The sequence below is a fragment of the Rattus rattus genome, chromosome 4, assembly GCF_011064425.1.
Source record: "Rattus rattus isolate New Zealand chromosome 4, Rrattus_CSIRO_v1, whole genome shotgun sequence".
NCBI classification, from domain to species: Eukaryota; Metazoa; Chordata; class Mammalia; order Rodentia; family Muridae; genus Rattus; species Rattus rattus.
This window is the reverse complement of record NC_046157.1, coordinates 158,018,052-158,031,249: the sequence shown is the minus strand read 5'-3', so window position 1 is coordinate 158,031,249 and position 13,198 is coordinate 158,018,052.

Below are 13,198 nucleotides of genomic sequence, written 5' to 3'. Positions count from 1 at the left end.
GAAGGAACATTTTTTTAAAAAGCCAGCATAGAATTTGGAGGAACAATAATCCAAACAACATCCCGTGTAGGTGTCTAGGCAGCTTCCGGTTTTCTCCATTGTAGACAACATCGACGTGCACATCCTCACTAACCTTCACAGAGGGCATCCAGGAAAAACCCACCCACACTGCCGCCACAGTAATTTCCTTCCTATGTCCTCCCCTTCCCCTGTAGTGCCATGGGTTTTCTTTTCCAATTTGAAACGTTACAAAAAGGGGGGAGGGGACACCTGCAATTTTTAGTTATTACACTTTGAGGCAAGTGGTGGGTTTTTTTTTGTTTGTTTGTTTGTTTGTATTTTGTTTGTATTGTTTTGTCTCCTTAACTGAGATCAGGGGACTCCATTTTAAATTAAAAATGATATTTAAAATGGAAACAATTTCTTTTTCTGTGGATACACTCTGTATAGATTTTCGGACTGTGTGGATAAGAAGTCTAGGAATTCGAATTCGCAGACAAGAGTTTGTCTCCATTCTGGAGTGCGGTATAAGCAGGGTGGGTCCTTCTAACGCCTCTGTGGGAGACTCTCCCAGGTCTTTCTCTCAGCTGCTGCTGCCCTCCTGTGAGTCTGTAGTGTTGGTGTGAACCCCTCACCTCCGTCTTCTCTCCCGTGTAGGTCTGCAACGCACCTTCTCAAGGACCTCAAGTTGGGTTCAGGCTCTCTCTGATGACCATATTTTAAATAAGGACATCTTTAATAACCTCTGTTCTAGGACATTAGGGGGTCTCAGGGATCAGGACTTCAGCATAGAATGCGGGTGTTCAGAGAGATCCACACAGTCAGCATATTGCATCACTCCCTAGAATATCCCCCCCAGCAGCCTTGTTGTGTAGTTGCTGGGTGCTCACATGCCTATGCCCACTGAGTTGAAAGAAACTGTCTAAAAGAAACCGTACAGTTTCTCCCTTCATCCACTCCTTCCCTTCATTCCTTTCTTCTCTCTCCCACCCACGCTTTTCTTTTTCTGCTACCTCAGATCCGCAAGCTTCCAGTCTCAGCCTCTTCTGTGCTGGGATTACAGGCGAATACCAAGCCTGGCTAAGTGCCTCTATCTGCTTCTGACACTTAACAAGATGTTCCGAACGCTTCCGTGTCATCAAACGTGGGTTCTATTTTAATGGGTGTTCACAGGTTTCTGCCTTTCGATACGCTGCATTTTATTACGTTGAGAAGTGTCTATGTTCTCCCAAATGATTTCTCTGGCAAGCGGAGAAGCCACAGAGATGTCTATGAACCTGTCATGAGTCCTTTTATCCCTGTCCTCCTGGTTTCCTAAGAGTCAGATTGCTGCTCATGGGACAGATGTTTTAGATGGTCTAGGTTTTAAATTGGGATCTTCAAGATGGGGAGACCTCCCTTTCATGATGAGGAGCAACTCGAGATAGGAACGAGGATTGTATTAGGTGTAGATCCTGGGATGTACAGTGCCCAGATATAGCATGTGTGCACAGCAGCACATGTGCGATGTAACCTGGGCTTTCCCGAGGTCCAGGAGGGAGAACGTAAATCAAGAGATCTTGAGGCTCAAACCAGATGGTTTGAAGCAAGCTGAGAGAAGACCTCTTTCCTGCCAGGGCTGTTATCTTGAAATCCAGTAGGCCTTGAGACTGAGCACATAGTTCAGGGTTAGAAGGAGAGAGGTGGAAAAACTTAAGCTGGGGGCTAGCCACCGCAGCGAACATTCGTCAGTCAATGCAGCACGCATCTCATGAATTATCTGATTGGTGTTGGTGACATGTTCTTCAGATGGCTTGCCCCACCACACTTCCTCCATTGAAGTATTCCCTCCTCCACACTGCTCTTGTCTCCACCTTCCCCATTTCACGGGGCCAACGCTGCTCTAACATTTGAGACCCAAATGTTGTCCTGCTTAGTCACCGCACTGGCAGCTGAGGCACTCTTTCCCCGATCTGGGTCTGGGTCTGTCACATCAATTACCTGTCTCTCTCTAGGATCTGTGTCTTTGGGATGAATGCCCCCAAAACAAGGGCTTCGTCCTGAGTGTTCTCTGCCATCTCCCCGTGCTTTCGATGAATCACCTCAGGGCAAACGCTCACTAAGAAGAGGAACTCGTTATGTAGCCCAGGCTGGTTTTGAATTTGGCCTAATTCAGGGGGCAATTGACATTCTGCAATTTTCTCATCTAGAAATATGGTTTATCTTTGTCAAGCATGAGTGTGTGTGTGTGTGTGTGTGTGTGTGTGTGTGTGTGTGTGTGTGTGTGTGTGTGTGGTTTGTGTGCTGGCTGGTTTTGACTTGAGAAGGGCCTAAGATATTAGTTAAGTTCTGCTGTGGCTGTGGATATTATGATGGTTCCAGAAAGAACTAGATGACGAGGGCTCTGACCGAATCAACAGTTTAATCTATTTAATCAGGGGATTCGTGATCGGATGTCATTATCAGGAAGTGCTGAGGGATGGGAGGTGAAGCCTGGATGGAGGAGATAGGTCACTTGGGGCTTGTCCTCTGCGGCTGCCCCGGTCTCTTCCTGTTTCCTCCTACCAAGAAGCAAACAGTTTTGGATAGGACTCTCATTGCCATGATGTTTTGCCCACAAACATGGCTCCCAGTGACCATGGGTTGGAGCCTGAGAAATTGTGAGCCAAAATAAATCTTTCTGTCCTCTTTTTTTTTTTTTTCCCTGTCAGGAATTTTGGTCACAGACACAGAAATCATTAATATAATCTACTAAGCTTTAGGGCCCTTGGGAAATCATTGTGGTTTTATTTTTCACAATATATCACCGTCATTGTCCTTTGTAATTTATCAGGGCACCTGGACGATGGAGACCACTTTGCTGACAATGGACTTGGAGGGAGGGCAGGCAGCAAGAGACGTAGACAGCCTCTTGGAGCCTCGGGACAGCACGTGGATACCCACCAGACTGGCCTGTGATTAATGGATGTCTTAGTTAGGGTTTTACTGCTGTGAAGAGAAACCATGACCAAGGAGGCAGCTCTTATAAGGACATTTAATTGGGGCTGGCTTACAGTTTCAGAGGTTCAGTCCATTATCATCAAGGCAAGAAGCAAGGCAGCATGCAGGCAGGCATGGTGATTCTAAGAACTATCTCTCCTCAGGCAAGTGGAATTTACAGGTTAAGAGGCATTGTTGTTTTCTAGATCGCTTAAGCGCTGTTAATTTAAACTTAAAACATAACTTTAGCCCTCGTGCCAGACCTTCTTTTAAATTATTTTACTTATTTATTTGGTCTATTGTGTAACTTTTCTTAAATGACCGAGGTTTCTTACAACCCACAGGGCTTCTTCACGCATCATCATGAGTTTTCTTCTCTCACAGGCAGCAGGCTGGTTTCTGTCACAGCCCATGCTTCGTCTAAGTTTTCCTGACAGAATGTTGGCTCGTGTCCTCTGAGTGTCCGGCATGGTTAATCTTGCCATCTGCCTTGGAATCAGTTTCCTTCAGCATTAAAGGGTAACTTCTCTTTCCATTGGGCGTCTGGTGAGCATTCAATGCTTTTTCTTGCATCCAGAAAGGACTTGCCGTTCCTGCTAGGGCTGTTACCCACCCCCACCAGAGCCTCCCTCAGACTTTACGTAAGACGGTATCAGCTATTTCAGTTCATTTCATGGACATTTGGCGCCTTTTAAACTGTTTTAAAGGATCTCTTTGACTTGCACGTTTCTTCAAATGCCTCCCCAGGAGGCATCCATTTTTGAACTGGCTTATTATAGCTGGTTTCAAGCTCCCACAAGCCACACTGCCTTTCCCCATCCCCCATCCCAAGGCCTCCAATTGCTCCCCTCCGGGCAATGGCCTCTCACAGGCTTGATACTTTGTTTGCTCTCCTTGCCCATCCTTTCTCACCTTGCTTTGGTTGTATCCCTGGAGATCACAATTTCCATACCGAGCCTCCCCTAATCCTGCCTAAGGGTTCTCGCCTTTTTCCACCCTTAAGACTATTACAGATGCATTTTCTAAAGGCTGCTTTTTGTAAGCCAAAGTAATGTGTTATTTCAAGCTTTGTATTAACGGCCTCCGGTCTATTTCTAGTAATTGTGTGTGAGCCTGGAAGGGGTTTTGTGCATACCCACCATGTGTTCTACCACTAGACTCCTGCCCTCACCCTCCGGTAGTTTAATCTCCAATCTGGTTTCCACTAAAGGTTTTTGTTGTGGTGGATGTTTGTTCTGAGACAGGATTGTTAGTTGTTCTTGTCACCCTGACACATGTAGAGGGAGGGGTCCCCGGAATTGTGACTTAAATGATAATGCCACCCCCCACCCCAACAAGCTCAGATGCTGGGATACTTGGCCCCAGTTGGTGGTATGCATAGGAGTGTGGCCTTGCTGGAGGAAGTTCATGTCTGGGGGCAGGCTTTGAGGTTTCAGAAACCTTGTATCATTTCTAGGTCGCTCTCTCTGGCTGTGTCTGTGGTTGAAGGTGTGAATGCGTGGCTTGCTGGTCCAGTTGCCTGCTGCCTCCCTGCTGTGCCGTGATGGACTCACATCTCTCCCTGGAACTGTAAAATAAACCCTTTCTTCTATACGCATTGGTGTAAAGGAACCACTCTGCATGGGGAGAGGGCATCTCAGTTAAGGGATTGCCCCCACCAGGCTGTCCTTGAGCAAGTCCGAAGGGCATTTTTTCTTTCTTTCTTTTTTTTTTTTTTTTTTTTTGGTTCTTTTTTTTTTTTTCGGAGCTGGGGACCAACCCAGGGCCTTGCGCTTCCTAGGTAAGCGCTCTACCACTGAGCTAAATCCCCAGCCCCGAAGGGCATTTTTTCTTGATTGATAATTGATGGAGGAGGGCCTAGCCCACTGTCAGTACCATCATTGGGTGTGTGGGTCTGGGCTGTTTAAGAAAGGTGGCTGAACAAGCTAGGGGGAGCAAGCCAGTAAGCAGGATTCCTCCAGGGCCTCGGTTTCTGCTGGTTCAGTGTGCGCTCAAGGTTCCTATGGTCCTGCTCTGGCTTCACTTAATGGCGGACTGTAGGCTGAAATGAAGCAATTTCCTCTTTGAGTGTTGGTCAGTGTTTTCTCACACAACAAAAGTCAAAGTAGGACAGTCACCGGGGAGCAGAGGATGCCCTTGAACTTTTGATCTTCCTGGTTCCTCGGTCTGAAGCGCTGAGATTATAGGTGTGTATCAGCCCAGCCAGTTTTTAGTTTTTACAAATATTAGACAAACACTTCACCCACTGAGCCGCATCCCTACCCATTAATGTTGAATCAAGGGCTCCTTCGCCACTGTCCACAAAACTGATTTCCCAAAACTTTTATGCCTTTCTCCTAGGTAGGCAGAAAAGTCCAGCGGTCAATCTGTCTCTACCTGCATAAAGTGGTCCCAGTGGAACTCTATAACTCCCGTCCTAGCACCTTCAGCATGCCTAAAGGACCGGAGAAGCAGAACCTGGTCCAACGTCCCTTTATTGCTGCTGGCATAGCACAGGACTATGCCTTTAAGATTAGTGTGACCCAGAGCATTGTGGCCCTTTGAAGAAATTATGTGGCCTTAGGTGGGTGGGACCCACAGGGCACAGCACACTGAAGTGCAAGGTGCCCTCCACCTGGACCCCACCAGTCACCGTGACTGTGGCTGATTCCAGTGGAGGAACCAGGGAAGGGATACGTTAAATCAATATGACTGGAGCCCTGTCTTCCATGGAGGAAACCCTACATTCTGATCCTCAGGAGGCTTCATCTTGTCCACCACGGATCAGGCCGCACCCCTGGTCTGGGGACAGCAGGGTCTTGAATGCAGGGAGGGATGCAGGAGGGGCTGTGGGGCCTTGTAATGGGTTTTGTCTCACATGACCAGTTTCTCGTTAAACACCAAGGAAGGAGTAAGTGAAGTGCTTTGCTTTTCTCTTTCAATAATGAGCAAGGAAGAAACGAACTTCAACTCTGGTGACAACAGTTCTTACTCTAAATCTTTATTGGCGCTCATCTGGGCAGACCAGATGCAATTAGTGTTTGTGTGTTTTTATTTAAGCCTTTGTTTTAACTTATACACACATATATCTCTGTCTCTATATCGACTTATCTATCTCCATGTATGTATGTATGTATGTATGTATGTATGTATGTATATGCATGTATGTATGTATCCATCGATATAGATATTTCTTTTATGTATATATGGGAGCATCTGCATGTATGTATGTGTACCACATGTGCCACAAGAGATCTCAGACCCTTTGGAACTACTGTTACAGCTTCCTGTTATGGGTGCTGAGAACTGGACCAGGTCCTCCTCAGGAGCAGCCGACGCTCTTAGCTGCTGAGCCATCGCCAAGTCCACCTTTGTCTGTATCTTTATACTGAAAGAGCGACCGTCTCACAGCGAGTAGCGCTGGGTCTTGCTTGCTGCCCTCGACGTGGAATCTTAACCGGCTTTCATGAGGAAGTACAGCTGTGGTGGAGAATTCGGCCGTTCTCTCGCTGGTTGATTTGTATGCCTCCATCCATTTTTGACCTTGGCTCATCTCTTTCTCTTATTTGTGAGGCGTAGCACGGTCTTTGATATTTATATTTTCTATATACCTCTTTACCTTTAGGGGGAGGGGAGTGGCTGACCCAGGGATCCAATGAAGTTAAAGACCTTCTGAAACTACAAGGGTTTCTTACCACATAACCGCGCCTTTTCTTAGCTGTTCCAAATGTGCTTCCTTAAACGTTATGATTCTCACGATGTATTATTACACACTGCTCCGAACAGTGACTTGCCTTCTAGGGGAATTAAGGAAAGATAGCACTGCCTTTGATATTTACCATCCATTTGCCTTCTGGTTCTTCCCCCTTTTTCCTGTTTCCATCTGGGTCTTCTCTGGGTCCTGAGCGCTCTGTGGCAGTTACAGTAAGCTAATCATGGGCTAGCAATACGCTCAGCTGAGGCTTACTCAGAAATGTTTTTATGTCATCTTCACTTAAAAATCCAGTATGACAGAAATAAGGACATTATTATTATTATTGGCACACTCTAATAATAATAGTAATAATAATAATAGTAATAATAATAATAATAATAATTATTATTATTACATACTTGTGAGGGTGTATATTTATTGGTGTGTGTGGGTGGGAGCATGTATATATATGCATGTGGAGATCAGAGGACAGACAACCTTGGGTCTTGTGTATGTGCACATACACATGTGTGTGTGTGTGTGTGTGTGTGTGTGTGTGTGTGTGTTACACAAAGGCTAGTCTCATTTTATAGCCCAGGTTGGCCTCAAACTCCCTCACCATGCTTGTCTCTATTTGTGTCTTTGAATCTGAGGAATGACTCTATTTAAAAAAAATATGTATGTATGTATGTATGTATGTATGTATGTATGTATGTATGTGTGTGAGTTTACTGTAGCTGACTTCAGACACACCAGAAGAAGGCATCAGATCCCATTACAGATGGTTGTGAGCCACCATGTGGTTGCTGGGAATTGAACTCAGGACCTCCGGAATAGCAGTCAGGGCTCTTAACCACTGAGCCATCTCTCCAGCCCGAGGAATGACTCTTTTTGTATGTTTTTTTTTTTTTTTTTTAACTTGAATATTTTTTATATACATTTCGAGTGTTATTCCCTTTCCCGGTTTCCGGGCAAACATCCCCTTCCCCCCCCCTTCCTTATGGGTGTTCCTCCCGACCCTCCCCCATTGCCTCCCTCCCTCCCAACAGTCTAGTTCACTGGGGTTCAGTATTAGCAGGACCCAGGGCTTCCCCTTCCACTGGTGCTCTTACTAGGATATTCATTGCTACCTATGAGGTCAGAGTCCAGGGTCAGTCCATGTATAGTCTTTAGGTAGTGGCTTAGTCCCTGGAAGCTCTGGTGGCTTGGCATTGTTGTACATATGGGGTCTCAAGCCCCTTCAAGCTCTTCCAGTTCTTTCTCTAATTCCTTCAACGGGGGTCCTATTCTCAGTTCAGAGGTTTGCTGCTGACATTCGCCTCTGTATTTGCTGTATTCTGGCTGTGTCTCTCAGGAGCGATCTACACTTCTGCACTTCTTTGCTTCATCCATCTTGTCTAATTGGGTGGCTGTATATATATGGGCCACATGTGGGGCAGGCTCTGAATGGATGTTCCTTCAGTCTCTGTTTTAATCTTTGCCTCTCTCTTCCCTGCCAAGGGTATTCTTGTTCCCCTTTTAAAGAAGGAGTGAAGCGAGGAATGACTCTTATGGACAGAATATCATTGGGATTCTTGGAGTTGGAGTTACAGGTGGTTGTGGGTCATACAGTGTGGTGCAGAGAAGTGAACCCAGGTCCTATGGGAGAGCAGCAAGCACTCTTAACTGCTGAGCAATCTTTGAAGCCCCTCTTCCTCCATTTCATCTTTCCTTGAGATAATCTGTCACTGGTGTGGGACTCCCCCAGTAAGCTAGGCTGGCTGATGGTGAACCCCAAGGATCTGCCCAGCACTGAGATTCCAAGCACATGCCACCATGCCCAGCATTATTGTGTGGGTCCTGGGCTTTGAACTCAGGTCCTCATGCTTGCAAGGCAAGTACTTTACCTGCTGAGCTACCCTCCTTGCCTCAGTATTCTTCTGTCTCAATGATAAGCATTGTGCTAAGGACATACATTATCAGTATTAGTTTCTCAATGCATTACAATTAGACAACAGAAACAAAGTACAAACTTCCTTTTGATGCTAAAGTGTGACCAAACTGATAGCTGGATAGAAGCAAAGGATTCTTTAAAACAGAAAAAGTTTAAACTTGGTGCTTTTTAGTACATTTGTAGAATTGAGAACTATTTTAAAAAACTCAGTGTCAGAACATCTTACACTCTTCAAAATGTCTCTGCTCACTATTTGCCGCTAATGCCTGGTCCTGGCCTCGGGATGAAATCATTGTTGATCTACTTCCCACCAAACACAGGCTATGCCACATAAACAGGTGGCTGAGGTACAGTCTCCGGTGCCAAGATTTGTCCTCAGCACAGTGTTCTTCCGGCCCCTCCAGGCGGCAGCAGGCAGCAGTCACTCCGTGTTCCCTGTAGGGACCGCCACACTTGGTTCTTGTGTCCCGTGCTTGCATTACCTCAGGGCTGTGGTTCTAAAGTCCGCTGCTGCAGACACTGGGCCCATGACACTTTCAGACCCCTGCTTTCATTTTCTTGAGAAGATCCCTTGGAGTCTGGCCCTCCTGTGTCAATTAGGAATTAAGAAAATGCCTCCTCCCCCACCCCACCCCCAGCCACAGCCATAGGCCAATCTGATGAAGGCAATCCCTCATTTGAGAGCCCCTCCTCGAAGGCGTGTTAGTTCTTTTCCTCTCTCAGGCCACGAAGGGGTCATGTTTTACTCTTTTCCATATTTTCCTTCCTCTGTCCTTTCATTTCCAACCTGTTTGTGAAACTTTATTTATTTTATTAGATATTTGTTTGAGATAATGTCCTATTCTATTATTATTCTATTGTGTAGCCCAGGCTGGCCCCAAACTCCCTCACCATACTCGGCTTTATTTGAGTGTTCGAATCTGAGGAATGACTCTCACAGACAGAATGTCATCGCCAGATCTGGCTTTTTTTTTACTGGTCAGATTGGAGATGCCATTCCACTGGGGTAGACTTTAATATTGTCAACGATATTTGCCCTTCAGGGCCTGTTTAGCGCTCCTGTTTCTCTCCAACCCCTTTCTCATTAGAAGGTTCTGTCTATTGTTCTCAATAAATGTTTTTTTAGTTTCATTTTAACTCTTGTTGGTTTTTTTCTTAAAAAAGTGGCTGCTCTAGGTATTAGTATGTGTTTTACCTCATTTTACCAACGTTTGATGCTAACCACTGGGGCAAAAAGTGAAACTTCGCTCCACATACGCCAGTTCTGCCCCTCTTTCCTGTGCGCCATTATGTCATAGACAGCACATTTATTTACAAAGTTAACAAAACGCTACAGTACCGCGCTTGTTTTATATAAACTTTGGAAGTCAGAGGGAAAAGCATATTTATGTTTCGAAAACCTACACATTCCTCTCATCTGGAACTCTTCCTGCTGGAGACTTAGTTAGCATCCGCTCCTCTTTCTTCAGCCTAAAGACTTGTCTCCAGTATTTACTTCTGAGACAGGTCGGTGAGTAGTAGGTCTCCCAGTCTGCCTTGAAAATGCCTTCATTTCCCCGTCCCCCTTGAAGGTCAGCTTTACTAGATTTTCCTCTAAATCTTTTCGGTTGTGTTTACTTACTTCTGTGTGCCCTTGTGCCACTGGTCGTCCTCCCGCCATAAGGGTACCAGGCTGTTGCCTGTGTCCTGGAGTACTTGCCACCTGACCTCCCTGCCCTTGGGAGTTAGAGGGGAGGCGGCACAGTGAGAAATGCCACAGAACAGCGCTGCTGCAAGCTTCTTTAATATCCTCCACCCATGCACCATTGGCCCCAAGAAAGCACCTGTTCTAAATGGCAGTTCCTGATTGGCTGGCACCTGCACCCCATCCTTGGTCTCTCAGGCAGTCCTCAATTAGGTTCTCCTGGAGAAGATGCTTGTGTGGCTGCGCTGTCTCCAGTGTACGTAGAGGTGGCAGCTGCCTTTCCTCCTACACCAGGAATCAAACTCAGGGCATTGAGTGACTTTACTGGCTAAGCCAAACCAGCAGCTCCTAGATATAGAATTCTTGGTTGATTGATTCTCGTTCTCTCTCTCTCTCTCTCTCTCTCTCTCTCTCTCTCTCTCTCTCTCTCTCAACTTTGTATGAATGTATGTATGTATGTATGTATGATGTATGTATGTATGATGTATGTATGTATGTATGTATGTATGTATGTATGTATGTATGTATGTATGTCTTTTCCTCTGGCTCCTATCCCTCTAGATGAAACAATGATATCATTGTTGCCCTGAAAGGCTTTGTCAGTATTTGTTTCTGATTTTGTTTTTGTTTGTTTGTTTTGAGACAATGTTTCATTATTTAGTCAAGTAGCTAGAACTGGAGTCTCCATCCTTCTGCCTCAGCCTCCTGAGTGTTGAAACCACAGGCAGGTAGGTATCACCGCCCTGGCTAGGTGAGCGGCTCTTGTATTAAAACCTTTGTAGATCTATCACGGAACAGTCCTCCTCTGGGGCTCTCTGCACGGATCTTATCTGGGAGTTCACTGGGTGTCTTGGATGCGCTGGACAGCGGTGTTGGGTGACTGTAAACTGACCTTCAGATTAGAATGAGGGGAGCTTGACACAGGGGCAGCTGTAACTTGGTGGTGCCCTGGGCCCAGTGTGCAGTCTGAGTGTGCAGTCTGAGTGTGCAGTCTGAGTGTGCATTCTGAGTGTGCAGTCTGCAGCAGCTCCAGCCTTGTATTAGACTCCACCCTGGAGCTGCCCATGTCCTGGTTTCCCTCTTCTTGGTTCTCCTTTGGATCAGATTCTGGCAGGGCCATAGGATCTACTCACCTCAGGAATGTTCTAGATTCTAAACTGGGCATGATAGCATATACTTGTAATCCCAGCAGTTGGGAGATAGAGGATAGAAGATTAGTAAATTGGAGGCCAGCCAGGATGACATAGCAAGTCCCTGTATAAACAAAACAAAGCGGCCAAGAGGGGTCAGGATCTGCAGTTCCTTCTACTGCCTGACCACAGCTTTCTGCTTTCTTGGCAATATGTGGAGGAAGTTGTTTCTGGGCCAAGCGAGATATCTCTCTCTCTCTCTCTCTCTCTCTCTCTCTCTCTCTCTCTCTCTCTCTCTCTCTCTCATAAAGTAGTTCACCCCTTTTAACCACTACAAAGAAAGTTCTCTGGAGTAATCTGTTGTCACTGATCCACATTTTTGTAGTATGTGATTTTTTTCTAAGATTTATTTATTTTTATTTATATAAGTACACTGTCGTTGTCCTCAGACACACCAGAAGAGGGCATCGGATCCCATTACAGATGGTGGTGAACCACCACGTGGTTGCTGGGAATTGAACTTGGGACCTCTGGAAGAGCAAACAGTGCTTTTAACCGCTGAGCCATCTCTCCAGCCCGCAATGTATTTATATTCAGGGATCTTCCAGGCTTCAACTCAGAGCTTCTACCACCTTCCTAATGCACAACCCTTTAAACAGTTCATGTTGTAGTGACCCCCACCATAAAATTGTCTTTGTTACTACTTCCTAACTGTACAGTTATCTTACTACTGTTATGAATCATAATGTAAATATCGGATATGCAGGATATCTGATATGTGGCCCCATGGGGTCAAGAGCCACAGGTTGAGAAGCACTGCTCGCTCTAATCTCTCATATAAACCATTCTGCTTCCCAGAGCCCTGCTAATTATCCCTCGTCTTCCTCAATCTCTCAATGCTCACATGAAGCATTCCCTTATGGTGAGGCATTCAGGTAAAAGCCTGAATTTGGGGATTCACTTGGCTCCCTCTGCCTCCGCTTTCATGGGGCAAACAGGCAAATGTTGCTTGTATTCTCATTGGCACAAGACCAGAGACGTAAACCTTCTAAACGGTGCTTGGAAGAGGCTGAAGCCGGAGCTTCCCAGGTCTTCTGGCATGGTGCTGTCCCCACTCACCTGACTGCAGAGCCAATGCGCTCTCTGTCTTGGTGCCTGGATGCTGTGAGTGGCAGGTGTCAGTGTTCAAGAGTACATGTCACGGTGGTGACAAAGCACCTGGGCCATTCTAACATCACCAATACCAGTAAAGGATTGTTTTTTTCTTTTGTTTTAGACAGGGTCTTATGACGTTCCCTGGTTTTCTGGGAACTCACTATTTAGACCAGGCTGGCCTTGAACATCCACCTGCCTCTGCCTCCACTGTGATTAAAGGCTGCCCTCACCAGATTCAGGAAGGATATCGTTTTTTTATCTCTGAAACCGGAGGATGACTCAAAGTTGGGGAGCATTCTGAAAGGTACTGCAGAACATGGGACCCCCTCCCACTGGGCTTTCCAAGCTGTCATGCTGGGCACTTTCTTCAGTTCCCCTAGAAAGCCCAAGAATTGGCTTTTACTCTTCTCCCCATCTTGAATAGAGATGTGGCAGGGCCAGCAGGGAGAGCAGAAATGAAGCAAGGCATGCTGGGTAGAGCAGGAAAACCTGCTCTGTCACCGTTTTTCACATTTGCTTCCAGGTACACTTGGCTTTTTGCCTCAACTGTTTTTAAAACCACAGGACAGACAGATCCTTTCAGTGAGACAGTTAACTTCTGGTTCTTCTCAACCAGTCTGCATCAAAACTCCATATCTTCCACGGAGAAGAAAGGGTGTGAGGTA